Source organism: Gorilla gorilla, chromosome X (assembly GCF_029281585.2).
Source record: "Gorilla gorilla gorilla isolate KB3781 chromosome X, NHGRI_mGorGor1-v2.1_pri, whole genome shotgun sequence".
NCBI lineage: Eukaryota > Metazoa > Chordata > Mammalia > Primates > Hominidae > Gorilla > Gorilla gorilla.
Genome location: NC_073247.2, coordinates 117,177,998 through 117,195,981, shown reverse-complemented (window position 1 = coordinate 117,195,981; position 17,984 = coordinate 117,177,998). Strand labels below are relative to the sequence as shown.

The 17,984-nt window shown below is 35.8% G+C and overlaps 1 protein-coding gene across 1 annotated transcript in view; it reads right to left on the bottom strand.

Moving 5' to 3' along the window:
- IL1RAPL2 (interleukin 1 receptor accessory protein like 2) overlaps positions 1–17,984 on the bottom strand; it is a 1,227,386-nt gene that overhangs the window by 371,575 nt on the left and 837,827 nt on the right. The window lies entirely within an intron of this gene.

Sequence of the window (17,984 nt, the reverse complement as noted above, 5' to 3'; positions counted from 1 at the left end):
GAATGTTTCAAAACATACAAAAAATCTGCCTGTATAGGAAATACATAAACTTTGTCATAGAATATTTATTGGTTAGGGTAGCATATAACCTAGGTGTCTATGTAGTAGCAAATAAAATCTTGTGAAAGTATGGCGAAATAATATGCATTTATTTCATTCTGTAAATGAGAAGAATCTTTTGTTGAATTTTAGATTGAATGTATACTAAGAGCCTTGCTTTAACTTCTTCTCAAGCTATGAAGAAAAATACCTTTTCAGATGACGAATCATCAGTTCTGGAAACTGTAGGGTCCTGTAGGATCCTTTCCTATATATTTGTTGAACCATTTGAATATAAATATGCAAAATATAGAATTGTAAGTTCAGGAGATCCTGCCATCCCTACCAACCACTACATCTGCTCTCCTTTTTGGGAATAAATGTGCCTCATCCCTCCTGTCCCTGAACAGAATAGGAAAAAAAGGGGAGGGAGAACAGAAAATTTCAAGGAAGAATAAAGCATCATCCTTTAATGAAAATGAATTACATATTAGAAATAATCTGTAATAAAAGCAACAAATACTAACAGTCTAATCCATGGTGGTATGATGAGGTAACCTAGGGACTGGGAAAAGAGGTGAGAACATATCATGGCACTACTCTAGTCTAGTTGATCTGTAAGGCTTAACATGGGAAATGAGAATGTGCTTAACATCAACTAGGCAAAGTCATCTAAACCAGTCTCATGCTCTGACAGACAAGGATGAAGCTGACAGTCTGCTCTCTTTTCTAGTACTTTGTCACTAGGTGGGCTCACATCTCTGTGGTTGGAGGAACAATGAGGCCAGATGAAAAATTCCCTGCTCTATTTATCTTCTAAACACAATGTCTAAGACTAGTTGAGGGACAGGACACAAGGATCAATCAATTAATAAGCCAATGATGAACATCAACTTTATAACTAGCACTGTATAAGGCACTTTGGAAGGGAGAAGCACCAGGCTGTATACCATCTATAAGAAGTTTGCCTTCTAAAACACTGTGCAAACATCAGAGTAGGCAGCAATACATTTTTGTTTCCTAAAGAAAAACTGGTTGGTAAATTATTACATTAACAAAAGAGGGAAGAAAGAGAATAAGAGCAGTAGGAGTTCAAAATTTAATGGCCGTTTGGAGGTGTGGAGGTTTGGATAAATTGGTTAGGGGAAAACGTGGGGAAAGTCTCAAATTTCACAGGCTGAGAAAGGTAGTAGCCCAAACCTTATCATATGTGAGCCTTCCAGGAGTTTGAACCTGAACCACTCTACAGGGATCTGAAGGTCACATAGCATGACTCTCAAATACTTCCCAAGACATGAACATTAAACCAAAATGACAAAAACATGATTAATGTGACATCCACCTCATGTGAGTCACCTAATATTTTTGTTTTTATTTTGGTTCTTTATACAGATTCTGTCTGTTTCCATGAGCTTTTCTATAAATCATGAGCATCTGCAACCAAACTGCACCAGTAAATCTCATAAAACAGCTTCCCTGAGACTAGATTCAAGATGTTAACACAACAAGAAGTGCTCCCTCATTTTATATAATAGCTGGGTGGGTCTTTTATACTTTAGAAAAAAAAATAATATTTCAAAATGTCATTTACTTGGTAGAGAAGCACCAGGGAAATGGCCTTGTTGAATCTCTTTAATAAACTGTGCATTTATAGTCATTCTTAGAAAGCATTTGGAAACAAAAATATATCTTCCACCTGTTTCACCAAATCACTGATTATTAAAAAAAATGATGCTATTCTGTTTGCCTAGTTCAACAGGTACTTTGAAATACAGAGCCAATTGGAAGAACTTAGAACCCTCTAATTTTTACATGACTATGTGAAGTTGGTTGCTACAACAAATCATGGGAAGGAAAGAAAACTCATATAAATCATGCAGTTCTATATGAACCACACAATGGTTCCATTCTCTCCACTATGTTGCAGCACACTTTAATTGGCGAAGTCTCTCCTTTGAAATTTTTAGGATTTTCAAGATTTGCAAAGCTTAGAGTAGAACAGGTAATAAGAGAAAGATAAATAAAATAAGCTAGAAATATGAACAGCTTGAGCCTCTGTTATGAGTTCATAAATGCCTTAAATTAGGAAGAATTACAGTGGGATTTAGAGCTATTGGGATATATTTGCATCTTGAGCTAGTCTTTTATCCACTAAGTAGAACAATTTACTGACTCATTCTTTTGTAGGAAACAAAGGCATACTGTTACCTACTGTAATCTGTTAGCATAAAATATTTTTAACGCACCCTAATGTGAGCACATAGAGTATGAGACATATGTTCAGAACTGGAATCTGTACAAGATTTTAATTTTAATCAAAGCCAAAGCAGCCCATGACTTGGGTCACCGTTTGTCCTTCAGGAACAAAGACAGTGTGTATATTCTCAGTGGTTTTGTTTCATCCTATTTTCATCATATAAGAATACAATTACTATGATGGAGACATAAAAGATATGAACAAAAAGATACCTAAAACAAATCAGTTCAGTAAAAAGCTATAATAATACATTCTTACAAAGTCCCTCCCCTTGACCTTTTAAAAATGTATATGTGCTTTGAAAACAGGCTAGGAAAGTACATTTTCTTGCCATCCTTATCTTGCTGAAAGTGTTGCCAGTATTCAAAGTTGAGATGTATGTTTACAGAAGCTCTGGCTTGTAATCATTAATATTTTGAAATTGAGTCTTTCATAGCAGGGTGGTATAATTTTTGAAAGATCCTTATGATTGAGTGATAATGCCTTGCAACTCTGTATTACTTCAGATGAAATAACTGAAGATTTTAAACAAGGAGTCAAAATTAATGTTAGGTTATTTTTAAATTTTATTTTCATTTTTGAAAGTTGTATTGACTACTTCTCTAAGAAACCTTTAGGAAACATCCCCTGATGTAACATGTCCCACGAACAAAACATAGTAATAGTTTAATTTTAGGAGCATTTTTCTTCAAATGGCAGATTAGGAAAGTGACAATTTTTTTCAAGCACCTAAACTTTGCTAGTTACCTTCAGGATACTTTAAAATGTATGCTAATTAATAGAATAAGTAGTTTTCTGTGTCTCCTCTAATAGGACAAAGATTTTAGTCAGGTTTTGGTTAACTCAAAGAGTTAACTAAATTATTAAGAATTTATATTAATGTTTTAATGTTAATTACTTTATATTAACAGTTACCCTAAGATTTCATAAGAATTAGAGTAAATAATCAGAATTTCATATACTTGGCCAAAGTCTTTCTTTTAAAAAAGCTAATAATCAATCACTGATTGATGATCTCTATCTCTAGATACCTTCATAACTTCTTAATGGCTTCATAAAGAAAATCACCAACCTAAGGGAGTCCTAGCTCTGGACTGCCTCCCAATTGGAAGAAATTTTACCTAGCCTTACTGAAAAGTATAGATGAATTGTTATCCCTATAAAACTCTGCTTTTCACAGAGCATTACCTGTACAGTGCCTAAAGGTTCAATATCAAAGACTATAATACTCACAGAGGAAATTATTTTTGTTGCATTACTTTAATGCTGAGCACATTCCACAATATCCAGACTTCGTATCCATAAACTTATGGTGAGGCTACATTTCCTGTGAAAATGAAATACATCATTTGTACTCTGCTTAAGGATCCTGAGTGTCAACCAATCTCATATAACCTTTTGGCAATAGAAATGTGATTTTTAATAGCTTTGGACACCGTATTTTTAGCTCTGTGATGATTGCTATATTTTGAATGTTCAGCCCCTCCAAAACTCATACTGGAATGTAATTACAATTTTAACAATATGAAAGTGTGGGACCTTCAAGATGTGATTAGGCCATGAAGGTTTCACCCTCATGAGTGAGATTAATGCCATTATAAAGGAATGAGTTTGTCCTCTTCTTATCTCTTTGATCTTCTGCCTTCTGCCATGTGAATATTAATTGTTCCTCCCCTCTGGAGGACACAGTGCTGAAGGCACCATTTTGGAATCAGAATTACCAAACCTGGTGGTACCTCAGTATCAGATTTCCAGCCTCCAGAATTGTGAGCCAATACATTTCTGTTCATTATAAATTGCCCAGTCTCAGATATTCTGTTATAGCAGCACAAAACAGAGTAAGATAATAGTCAAGACCATATTGTATTCAGTTTTTAATTCCCAGTCCTTACTTACACAGTAGCTGCTTCATAATCTACATTCAGTATATTTTTATTGAATGAGCAAAATTCAGATTGATAAGTGCAGTGAAAAGACAAGTTAACTTAGTGAAGTAGTTGCTATGATGTAGCCAATAAAACCAGGTAATATAACTGCATTTTTTATTTTTCAAATGTATGCACTTGTGTCATCATCAAGAGCATTAGGATCAAAGAATTTCCCTTAATATATTCTAAGATTTGGTTTATATCAAGTTTCATGGCTCAGTATATCTTGAGAATCCAGTGTGAATCAAGTACTGGGCTATGGATATTTAAGAGGGATTCAGAAAACAAATATTACACAGTCTCTTGAGTGAACAGCCATGTATGAAATCATCATAAAAGTATAAGGTAGGATGATATAAGAGACCGCACAATAAGTATATAAACAGTATAAATTTGTGCTATACAATATGAAAGGTTATTCTGTCTAGACTGAACTAATAAAGGAGTCATCTTGAAGGACATAAGACTTGAACTATACCTGAACAAAAAACAAGATTTGAATCAGTGGAAAAGGGTGGTGACTATAATACAAGTAGAGGATAGTATGATTAGAAGTACAAAGACTAAGATTTGTGGTTTTGAAACAGAACAGAAAGACCAAGAATGTTGTAGGATATGTTTTCTGTTGCTTTTAGAATAAAGACAAAAGCTCATTAACATGGTTTGTAAGGTAATACACAATTTAGCACCTGCTTACTTCTCCAGCTTCATCTCTCCCTTCTGCTGCCTCGGATTCTACCGCACAGGAGACTGTTCTCACTTCCTAGAATATTTTCTTTTGATTTCTACTTAACTAATGCTAATTGTCTTTCAGATCCCAGATTAAGTATCACTTCCTCCTAGATTAGGAAAACTTCCCACCCTGCCCCATTATTAGCCTTTACAGCACTGTGTACCTCTCACTCAAGACACCACAGGTGTAATTTTATACTTATTTGTGTGATAATATGTCTGCCTCCTCCACTGAACTATTAGTTTTATAAAAGTAGGGATAATTTCTATTTTTTTACCATTATATCTACAGTGCTTGGAACATAATAGGTGCTCATAAATAAATGAAGTTGAAAAATTAAAATAGCATCAGATTAATGAAGGCCTTAAAAGTAGACTGGCAAATTTGGCTATATTGGAGCATCATACATTCATTCATCCAACAAATATATATTGAATATTTTATTATATGCCAGACTTTGTGTCAGGTACAGGAGATACAAAAATGGAAGACAGTTTCTGCCTGTGGTTCAATATGGGGCACACAGACAAATATAATAGGCAATTACAATATAGGGTGATCAGTTCTATGATGGAGAAAAGCATATGTTTGGAGTATTAAGGAAGCGACCTCTAGGAAGGATAGGGATGGTAAGGGGAGAGACTGCTTGAGAGGTATAGGTAATGTTTACATTGATTTTGACCTATACACTGCTTATAAGGACAAGTACAAAAAGTAACCAGTCAAGTGGCATTAGTAAATAGTAACAGAGTGTCTTTTAAAGTTTATATATTTTTTTGAAAAAGCAGAGGAATAAAAAAATGGGTCAATGAATTGGGACCCAAAACATTGGTGGTGCCAATTAGAGAGCAGACAAATTATGAGGATGATATGCACCAGCTTCCTATTCTTGTGGCCCTTTCAAGGGGATTTCTGAAGATTATAAAATTCACCTCACTGCTTTTCTGAATTTTTGTTCAATATGCATGTGAACTATAATGAGCATCTGTTCCACAGATATAACCTTGTCTCCAGACTTAGACAAGAACCCATTTTCTAAATATAGGGTCGACAGGGATAGTCTGAAGGAGGTTGTAGAGGACAAAATGTTTCTGTAAACTTTCAAGTCAACAAGTATGGACTAAGTAAGTGTCCACTAGTTTCTCTGCACTGTGTTGGGCACTGTAGAGAAAACAGGAGAAGATCAGAAGAACAGTCTTGCCCTAGAGGAAGATTAACATGCTCCTTATAACAGCTGGCATTCTAATTTAACTTTCAGTTGCTGTAGAAAGGCACTGAAAAGGAAATAGCATTTTTTTCTTGTATTTAAAATGCATTTCTTTCACAGATAACTATTAGAATGTTTTAAAGCATGTATGGAAAGGTTTAAAACTAAACATCTGAATCTTCCTAAAGCATGTTGGTTCATTTCCAAGGCCTTTCCTAAAATTAGCCATAGAGCCTTACTTTGAAATAAATATAGCAAATTATTACTTTGAAAATTGGGCTCTCAGACATCTCTGCTTATACTTCAAATGGTCATTCCTAATTACATACACACACACAAAAAAAATCATATCTTTAGATCAGATTTTTCTCTTAGGACAAAAATACTTATCCTGCTTCAACCTGTGTATAATATACTCTCTTTTATTGTGAAGCTGCTTATATCATTCAGCAAATGACAGGTCAACAAAGTCAAAACAAAGGAAAATCTATTGAAACAGGCAAGCTACTCTGTTGCATTTGGAACCATCATCAAAAAACTCTAATGACCTTCCCAGTCCAAGAAGCTATGCATCAAGGGTTACTTTCTACTGGAAGAACTGAGCAGGTACAAAAATGGAAAGTTTCTGAGGTTGTAGGGTTAAGAAGGGGCCTGCCAAAAATACAAATAAAAAAATAAAAGGTTGTATATCAAGTGTCTGCAGCATGTTGGAAAACAACCCTCAAATCCAATCCAATTCTACTTAGTGTGGCTCCATGGGAAGGCAAACAGGAAGGGACGGTATAATTAATGATTCAGCATTATTCTGAGTATAAAAGGTCTAGTCACATCTCAACCTCTCCTGTCTCAGAAAAAGAAACTTTAGGCATTTTTGAGATCTTCTGGAGCAACTGAATACAGTGACAAGAGAAGAGAGCTAAGGATGGAAAATTGGGGGAAAAAAAAAGAGTAAGTGGGGGAGAGAAGAAGCATCAAAGTAAATCAAGAAATGATCTTAATTCATTCAGCAAAAAAATTTTTGAGCCCTAAACTAGGGACTGAAAAAGACCGTGTCTATTCATTTGAGGGGTTCTAAATTTACTTAGGAGAGGCCAATGCATTAAGAGACAATAAAAATACAATATTTAAAGCAAATACCTCCCACTCTGCTGTGGATCTTATCCCCTCACTTATTCTTTGAGATCTTATTCCATCAAGTTATCTGTTTCTCTATGTATCTTCAAATTTTTCTTCCCAATTCACTTTTTCTTTCAGATTGTAAACATACACAATTCTCTTGGTCAATAAAAGAAAATCCCATTGATGTTTTGTCTCAATCTAGCTGTCACTCCCTCTTTCTTTCCTTCCTTTCATAAACTAGTAACAGCTAAAAATTCCATTTATTTATTCCAATTTACTCCTTAATGTACTGCCACCTTCTGTTCTCAAAACTTCCTTGAAGTTGTAATTGCTAAAGACAGTGATCCCCTAACTCAGTGACCCCAACCTTTTTGGCACAAGGAACTGGTTTCATGGAAGCCAATTTTTCTGTGGACTGGGGAGGTGGCAGGTTTCATAATGACTCAAGTGTATTACATTTATTAGGTACTTTATTTCTATTATTATTACATTATAATATGTAATGAAATAATTATACAACCCATCATAATGTAGAATCAGTGGAATCCCTGAGCTTATTTTCCTGCAAGTAGATGGTCCCATCTGGGGGTGATGGGAGACAGTGACAGATCATCAGGCATTAGATTCTCATAAGGAGCATGCAACCTAGATCCCTCACACGTACAGTTCACAATAGGGTTTGTGCTGCTATGAAAATCTAATGCTGCTGCTGATCTGACAGGAGGCAGAGTTCAGGCAGTAACATGAGTGATGGGGAGCAGCTGTAAATACAGATGAAGCTTCGCTCACTCACCTGTCACTCACCTCCTGTTGTGTGGCCTGGTTCTGATACTGGTACATGGCCCAGGGGTTTGGAACTTATGTACTAACTAATATAACTGATTAGCTATCTTACTTGACCTATCTGCGGCATTCAACACTATTAGTCTCATTGAAATTCTATCCTCCTCTACCAGCATGATATCAATTTTCTGGTTCTCTCCTTTACTCTTTAACCATTACTCAGGATTCCCTGGAGACCTCCCTTAAGTATTGGTCTTATCAAGGACTTCATCCTTGGTTCTCTTCTCACCCTGAAATGCTTCCTTCCTTGGGAGAGAGGTCAGGCCTGTAGATAACGATTTTGGAGTCAACAGTATAGTAGCTGGTAATAGCTACTGTCTGAATGGATTAAATAACATAAAAGACACAGAGGAAAAGATTTGTCTTTTATGTTATTTAATCCATTCAGACAGTAGCTATTACCAGCTAGTATACTGTTGACTCCAAAATCCTTATCGATAAGCCTGACCTCTCTCCCAAGGTCCAGACTCAAGGAGACAACTGTTTAAAAAAAATATTTATACCTGATTACCGTAAAGTCATCTGAACTTTATTAAAAAAAGGAAGGAGGGAAGGAAGGAAGGAAGGGGCATTGATGATTGTTCCCCAAACCCTGATCATTATATTTACTTAGTGTGCAAGACCAGACACCTATCACTCCCTCTTCTTTACCCTGTGCATCCGAATGGTAACATAAATTGATCAATTTTAGCTCTTTAATACCTTACAAATTTATCTTTTCCTCTATGTCTTTTATTATCTTATTTTTTGTATTCTACTAACTAGCTCTGTTACCTTTAATTTTGCTCCCTTACCATCTATCTTCCATATAAATACCAGAATGACCTTTCTAAAACGCATATTCTACTAGGTCATTTTCCTGCTTCAAGCCTCTCAATGACTCCTCATTGCCAGCAGCAATGGCTTTCAAACTTTCTCATGCAAAAAAATCCCCTGGAGGACTTCATAAAACAGAGAGCTGGGCATCATCCCCAGGGCTTCGGATTTAGTAGCTGGTGTTGAACTTTAGAATTTGCATTTCTAACAATTTCCCAGGTTAATTTAGATGCATACTTAGCAGAACCTAGCATTTGGCTGTATAGAGAAGAGAAGAAAAAAGAGAAAGTCAAGGATGACATCTGAATTTTTGACTTAAAAAACTGGGTGGGTGGTGGAACAATCACTGAGAAGTAAGATAAAAAGATTTGGGAAGGGGATGACAAATGTGATGAGCTCAATTTTGGACACACTGAGATTTCTTTCAAACCACATCTTTTATTTCCCTACATTCACTTGCCTTGAATCAACTTGAGGTTCCAGCCATATTGTACTATTTATACAACACTGAATGTACTGAAGATATATGATGTCTCTTTTCCAGGGCTCTATACATCTGGAATGTCTTTGTTTCTCACCTTTCTTTCTTACGAAATAAAGCATCTCTTCCTCATTATACTCTTCTCAGCCTCTACTCATCTCTAAAATGAGTTTAAGAATATCTCTTCTTTTCTTTTTTTTAATTAAAAAAATTAAGAATATCTCTTTTTCTTTATGATGGCTCCATGAGGATATATGTGAGAACCCTTTCAGCCTCAGAGGGGGCAGACTGGTTTGAGAAGTGGTTTCCGGTTTCAAACTTTGAGTGTTTGAATAAAGCCTATATATATATTTATGAATTTTAAAAAGACACAAAGCATTCTAATCACTATTCCTAATTCCATCTAGTCACATTAGGTAATTTAAAATTCATAGAGTCTCTATACTACTTGGCTAATAAACCAATAAAAATATTTATTTATTTAGTATTTACTAGGTAGTATTCTGCTATACTTTCTGGGGAGTTACAGTTTGGTTACAGAGGTAAAACCAACACATACAAAATAATTAGAAGGCAATTAGTTACTAAAATATATGCCACAATTATAATAGGGTAACCAGAGGAAGGAGAGTTGAGCATCACCTGAAGTAGCAGAGAGGACTTCACAGAGGATTCAGAAATTGAGCTGAATGTTGGTGGTTGGTGAAAATTTGGATACATGGAGAAAAGGAGAAAAAACATCACATGTCAGAGCAATACTAAGAGCAAAATCTTGGATGTAGGAATGAGCATAGCTTCTGTAGAAAACAATGAGAAAATCAGGTTAAGCAGAACAGAAGACTAGGGACACAGTGAAAAAGAGACTAAATAGGTGGATAGGAGTCAGTATTTGAAGATCTTGAAAATACTGCAGAGGGGTTGGTCTTGATATGGTAAACAATAGAGATCCTTTACAGGTTCCTGATGAAAGAAGGAGAGTTTTGGTAAGGTAAATTTATAAGTAGCAATTAAATAGGTTAGAAGAAGAGAAAGACTGAACATGGGAGAGTAGTTACTAGGCTGCTACAACGGCCCAAGTAAGAGATAATGAGGGCCTAAACTAATGTAATGCCAGTTGACTCTCAAAGAAGGGTGACTGATTCTCTAAGAATATGAGAAGAAAGGAAAAGTCAGTTCTTTGTAGATTTTAGAAATGGTAAATGATTGAATGAATAAATGAGTTCTCAAACATTCAAAATGCAATAAGGAGCTAGATTAAGACATTTAGAGGCCTTCAGTTCTGAAAAGATCATATGCCCAAACAGGTAATTCAAAGTAAACACAACTCTAAAATATAAAATAAGTTTTAGCAAATCCAAAAAGATCTTTTTCTAATGGCTACTTTCATGCTTTAAAAAGATTCACCAAGATTTATAGATATGCTGCATTGCTAATGCCATAAATGCATGATTAGCCTGCCCATTAGGCAATCCAGCACTACTGGTAAAACTAGACAACAAACAAACTTCTCATGACAGTTCAGAGTATCCAAAGCCATTTCACAAACATCATCTCAATTGCTAAAATGATCAACTGTGAAGCTGGTTATACTTACTTTCTAGGAAAGAACAAAATTATTCAATGACTTGTTAAAGACCTTTGATTAAGATAGGTCATTTTAATTATCTGTGACTCAGTTTCCTCATTTATGAAATAGGGAGGCTGATAATGCCCTCGGAGTGTAGTCGTGTAAATTAAATGAGAAGAGATATGTCAAAGTGCCTAGCATAGTAATATGTATTTTTTTACACTCAAAAATATTTATTTATTTGACGTCTTCATGGGATCACCAGAATCTTAGAAAATTTCTCTTAACTAGGGAAACCATCTTTACAAAATTATGACAGTAAAAGAAATATGACATAGTTTACTCAATCTTGCTTCTAATGTCCAAGCTGCTTTTGGTTATTCCTGGGTGTAGATGAAGCTAAGTTTGAAAGTAATTTAGTTTATAGATTAACCTTAAAGCAAGGATGATAATAGCCCTTCCCAAAACTAAACCACCTTTGTAAAACTAACAAAAGGCCACAGGTTAGGCTTATAAGAGGGACCTGAATTCTGCTAAGATATAGGTGTGGTTAAACAACAACAAGCCATTGTTCTGAAGGTCACAAGATTTGTAACTTCCCCAATTACCCCTGTAGATAATATCACTTTTGTAGAACCTATCATGGGTCTTCTGAAATATTTTTCAGACTTTTGCATTCTGGCAAATGACTGACCCCATCCAGAGGTAGAATCATGACTCAGAACTCAACTGTTTTTGTGGCCTCCCACCCAGAAGCCGACTCAGTGCATGAGGACCATTTTCCACACTCCTATGATTGCATTCCCAACCAATCAGCAGCACCCATTCCCTAGCTCCCTGCCCACCAAATTATCCTTGAAAAACCTTAACCTCTGAGCCTTCAGGGGGACTGATTTGAGCAAGAACTTCTTCTCCCGTGTGGCCAGCCTTGTGTCAATTAAACTTTCTAAAGAAAGTTTAATGCTGCAGTCCTAGTGAATTGATTTTGTCTGTGCAGCAGGCAGAAAGAACTCATTGGTTGATTACGCTACTACATTAGTTCTAATTATTTTCTAGCAGTTATCCCAATTTTAAAATGGATGCGAAAAAGAATCATAGACTTAAAGAGTAGAGCCAACAGACATTTACTAAGATTTGCTAACCTGAAAAGGGGGTCTATTAAAGATTTTGAATGTTTGTATCAAAGTCAGAATCTGGAGAAAACACACATACACACTCACACATTCAACAACACTTCAGCACAACCAGTGGCAATACTAAATTTATACATATATCTCCATACCTGAATTTCAGAATATTGCACATTGCCATGGCTGATTTATGAAACCCTTTTTCTATGAGGGATAAATGTATTATTAGGACTACAGAGAATAAGGCTCATAACTCACAAATATGCCACTTGCACCTTAAAAAAAGTCACTATCAAAGTTCCTCATTTTCTCCTGAGCTCTATGGCATGTTGTACAATGTCTTAAACGTGAAAAAAATACTTGATGTATATTTTGGTGACAATTCAGTAATTCAAATACTGTTGAAGTGCCAGGTGATTATACCTGGTCTAGAGCTCGACTTAACTTTTATGCACTGAGGTCAAGATTAGAGTATATAATTTATTGATTTATTCATTTATTCATTTTGGTGTTTTGTGCTTAGGAGGGAAGAATAACACAAAGATCTTTCTGTGCAACCTCTGCTACCTAAGAATATTTCAGACAGGCCCTATGAACTGGTGCTGATGAGGGGTCCTAAATGGACAACTGATTAAAACCTCACTAGCTTCCAATTGAGCCTATTAAGTATTCAGAATAAGTTGCCAACAGGACCTGGCTAATCTTTTTTTATATTTTTTATTTTACTTTTTTATTTTATTATTATTATACTTTAAGTTTTAGGGTACATGTGCACAATGTGCAGGTTTGTTACATATGTATACATGTGCCATGTGGTGTGCTGCACCCATTAACTCGTCATTTAGCATTAGGTATATCTCCTAATGCTATCCCTCCCCCCTCCCCCCACCCCACAACAGTCCCCAGAGTGTGATGTTCCCCTTCCTGTGTCCATGTGTTCTCATTGTTCAATTCCCACCTATGAGTGAGAATATGCGGTGTTTGGTTTTTTGTTCTTGCGATAGTTTACTGAGAATGATGATTTCCAATTTCATCCATGTCCCTACAAAGGACATGAACTCATCATTTTTTATGGCTGCATAGTATTCCATGGTGTATATGTGCCACATTTTCTTAATCCAGTCTATCATTGTTGGACATTTGGGTTGGTTCCAAGTCTTTGCTATTGTGAATAGTGCCGCAATAAACATATGTGTGCATGTGTCTTTATGGCAGCATGATTTATAATCCTTTGGGTATATACCCAGTAATGGGATGGCTGGGTCAAATGGTATTTCTAGTTCTAGATCCCTGAGGAATCGCCACACTGACTTCCACAACGGTTGAACTAGTTTACAGTCCCACCAACAGTGTAAAAGTGTTCCTATTTCTCCACATCCTCTCCAGCACCTGTTGTTTCCTGACTTTTTAATGATTGCCATTCTAACTGGTGTGAGATGGTATCTCATTGTGGTTTTGATTTGCATTTCTCTGATGGCCAGTGATGGTGAGCATTTTTTCATGTGTTTTTTGGCTGCATAAATGTCTTCTTTTGAGAAGTGTCTGTTCATCTTTATCTTGCTAATCTTTAGATACAGTCAGTCTTCTTCAAACCCTAGTGGTTTGGTTTTACAGATCAGCACATTTTAAATAAACCAAAGTTATGCTAAGGACTGTGATTCCTTAGATATCATTAATTTCTTCGGGCACCCTATAACATGATTATTATTCAATCTTAAGTCTCATAAATAAGTGAAGCCTAGTTACACTGGCTGAAATAAACGAACAAAATATCATAAGCTAGTTTCATCATATGCGAAACATGGATAACAACAACTACCTTGCCTTACCTACTTTACAGAGTCTCTCCCCACAATTCCAAGAATTAAATGAAGAAAATGTCTGTAAAATTGTTTTGCATGCTATAATGTAAAGCATCATTGTGAGATCTGTGATGGTTATCCCAGGTCTTTATTCCAACATCCATTTTCTTTACTTATTAATTTTTATAACTTCCATTTTTATCAGTGGGCCTCTTATTCACTAGATTTATCTGATGAAAGCCATCTGGAATGCATATTTACCAGGTGAGCTTTTCACCCTAGATATATAAGAGGCCAAAACGTATGCCACAGATACTTGAACTCTGTGAGGATATTTTTCTCATACGGAATTACAAAGATTGAAATATGGCTAATTAGGCCCTAGGAAATGGCTTTCTATTATTAATACATTAACTTCCCTTAAGCATATTAAAGGTCCTTAAGACAGTGGGGGGAATGTTATGTTATAAAGCAATATCTCTATGCTTTGCCTAAAAAAAAAAAAGAGCCCAACAATATAGTTAACTCTTAACTAAGCAGATCAAGAGGATAATTGCTGCTATATACTCATTCACATTTTAAATAGATTGCCTTAAATAAAATTTCTCTCAGGGCATTTAACTCTTCATTCATTCCTTTATTCAACTTTTATTAAATGCCAATTATACATCAGGCACCGTGCTAGATGATGGGGCAATTTTCATGTGTAGGTACGTTTCTTACTATCTAGGATATAACAATATGAATATTTCTATGTCTTTGGAATGCTACTTTGTGAACAGAAAGAGATTCTCGATTGGCAAAAGGAGGGAGGTAGAGAATGGTGGGATTTGAGGCAGGGGCTGGATCACAAAGTCCATAGTAATGGAAACCCACTGAAGTGTGTTACATAGTAGAGTGATATGATTAGATTTACATTTTAGAAAGAGCATGGTATCTTATCTTTTGTCTGAGAGTCTGACTGTTAAAGAGATACAACAGCAGAGGAGGGAGACATGGAAACATAATGAAAAACCTTGTTTTGACTGATTTGTAGATGAGTAGGGGGATTTTTATTTTTTAAGTAATCCCTGCAGAGGAACACACATCAGTATGTTCAAAGATCCCCTGAACTATATATGTCTCACAGAACATTTTCTTAGGCTAGGGTGTGAGTGGACGGAGAGGGACAGTGTTGGGAGAAGTGGTGGGGAGGCAAATCTCCATGTTGTCCCAAGGTGACAGACCATGTAATACAGCTTGCCTGGCATAAATCCCCAATTCATGCCAGTTCTCCCAGCATAACAGTTAGTAATAACCTCTTTTGTTCTCAAAAGTTTTCTCGTTTGAATAATAAATTATATAAGCACCCTACTTAAAGGTGAAAATTCATTCATCTCATTTAAAAAAGAACAATCCTGGAGATCACAGCTTCTCATCTAGACAGAGCAAAGTGAACCATCCTCTGTATTTATTCCACCCTAGAAAAACAGAAATACCCCCAGTAAAGAACAACATGAGATGAGTAATTGGTTGTTTATCAAACGTATATCTGACTAGCCTCCAGTTCCTATACTTAAAAACTGAGCACAATTATTCTGAGGAAATGTTTCTAAAACATTCACAACTCCTAACTGGTATTTGCCTAACAACTGTACATAATCAAGTTAAAACCATCACAACCAGTAGTGTTCGGTAATTAAGAGAGGGAGTCAAATGGACCAACTTTTACAGAAAATGGCAATTTACAGCCTAGCTTCTGGTTATAGAAGAGAGTGAGGAGACCAATGAATGGCAATATCTTTTCTTGGTTATCTGTAGACCAGGCAAATTAAGTCCCAACTTTTGGTTGGTACTAAAATTATAATTGGTTTCAAAGATAAATGAAAATCAACTCATTCTGGTTATCCACTTTATGTCAAAGAAACTATAGAAATCATTTTCTGAATTGCCAATAACAATATAATTATAAAATTATACTACCATCAAGCAAGTGATATATTTGGAATCCATACTAGGAATGAAGTGGGAAGACACAAAATAATCTTCTACAAAACTAAGTAGGAGAAAAACCTTTCCTGTGGGCATATTTAAAAAATACATTACAATTAAAACATAGTAATTCATGCTGATAACATATCATGCTAGGAATTCCTTTGTAGGCAATTATTTATAATAAAAATGTAAGCTTGCATCTCAAGTTACAAATTTCAATTGACTCTAATAAGGAGTGAATTCCTAAAGATTAGTACCCCTTTTATGTAATAAGACACAAGGCAAATCAAGGCAAAATGATAACAAGATGCTATCAGGTTGTATTATATAAAACTAAACTGTGGATAAGAGAGAGATGCAAAAAACCCCTGATAAATCTAGACACAAGAAAACACAGGATTTGTCCTAATTAATGGGGTGATTTCAAAGAACTAAAGTAATTGACTGAGAGATTGAGGGATGCAAGCCTTCCAGTATTTTTAAGCATAAACTAGACCGTTACTGAGTAGGCCTCTTCACAGACTGTGGTTATTGCTCTGTCTCTCCTTTTTCTTTTCCAATGGTCAAACTGGCTTGTTCTTATAAACCTGAAGAGGTTAAGCTGTAAATTATAAAGATGTATTCACTAATAGGCATAAATATGCCAAGTTTTAAAATAATGTTTGCAGAAAATTTGTGCTCACAACAATTCATTTTGTCTTGTTCATGGTATTAGTGTTGAATCACCATTAGTAAAAAAAAAAAAAAAAAAAAAAAAAAAAATCTGCCTTGGTAAAATATTTGGTTTGACCCAAAACATCTTGCTGTATTTCTTAATGTGATCATGTATACTCTATATGCTTTGCTTAGGGAGGCAAAATTGTGGCTGCCGACATAGTCAGAGTTACTAATTCACACTTTCATAGAACAGTTTATTTTATTCAATTATCCTTTTTTTTTTTTTTTTTGAGATGGAGTTTTGCTCTTGTTGCCCAGGCTGGAGTGCAATGGCGAGATCTCCACTCACTGCAACCTCTGCCTTCCGGGTTCAAGCAATTCTCCTGCCTCAGCCTCCCTAGTAGTTGGGATCACAGGCATGTGCCACCACGCCCAGCTAATTTTGTATTTTTAGTAGAGACGGTGTTTCTCCATGTTGGTCATGCTGGTCTCGAACTCCTGACCTCAGGTGATCCACCCGCCTCGGTCTCCAAAAGTGCTGGGATTACAGGTGTGAGCCACTGCGCCCGGCCCAATTACCCATTTTCTACAGACGCAAAGCATAATGTAAGCCAATCACTTTCTGTTTTGTAAATTAACCTAAATTCTTTAGAAGCTGAAGGAGTCTTAAGTGTTTAACGTATACAAATGCCAAGTCTGTTATTCCCTAATTTGAAAAGAAGTATTTATTAAATTATATGTAATGATGAAATAATTACACAATGGAACTACTTGTTTCACTTACAGTACAATTTTATATGTTTCAAAGTAAAGAAATGGTCATATGATTGCATAAATAAAATTCAACAGAACTGTCTACTCATAATCATTAAGTTAGATACATTTTTTAGAAAATGCACATAGGGAGGCCAGGCGCGGTGGCTCATGTCTGTAATCCCAGCACTTTGGGAGGCCGAGGCTGGTGGATCACGAGGTCAAGAGTTCGAGACCAGCCTGACCAACATGGTGAAACCCTGTCTCTACTAAAAATACAAAAATTAGCTGGGCGTGGTGGTGTGCACCTGTAATCCCAGCTACTCAGGAGGCTGAGGCAGGAGAATCACTTGAACCAGGGAGGTGGAATTTGCAGTGAGTCGAGATTGCGCCACTGCACTCCAGCCTAGGCAACAGAGTAAGGCTCCGTCTCAAAAAAAAAAAAAAAAAAAAAAAAGAAAAAGAAAATGCACATAGGGAAAGTTTTTATGAAGTACATGTAGGTTAACTATATCTTATTACAGGTCCAAAAGAGCAGCAAAAAAAAAAAAAAAAATTCTTTATCATGAATTTTGAGTAACACTCTTCCTTGGCAAATGAACTAATATCCATGGTGTTAAGTAAACATTATATCAGTAAGTGCACATAAGTGCATATACATATATAGTGAAATGTGTA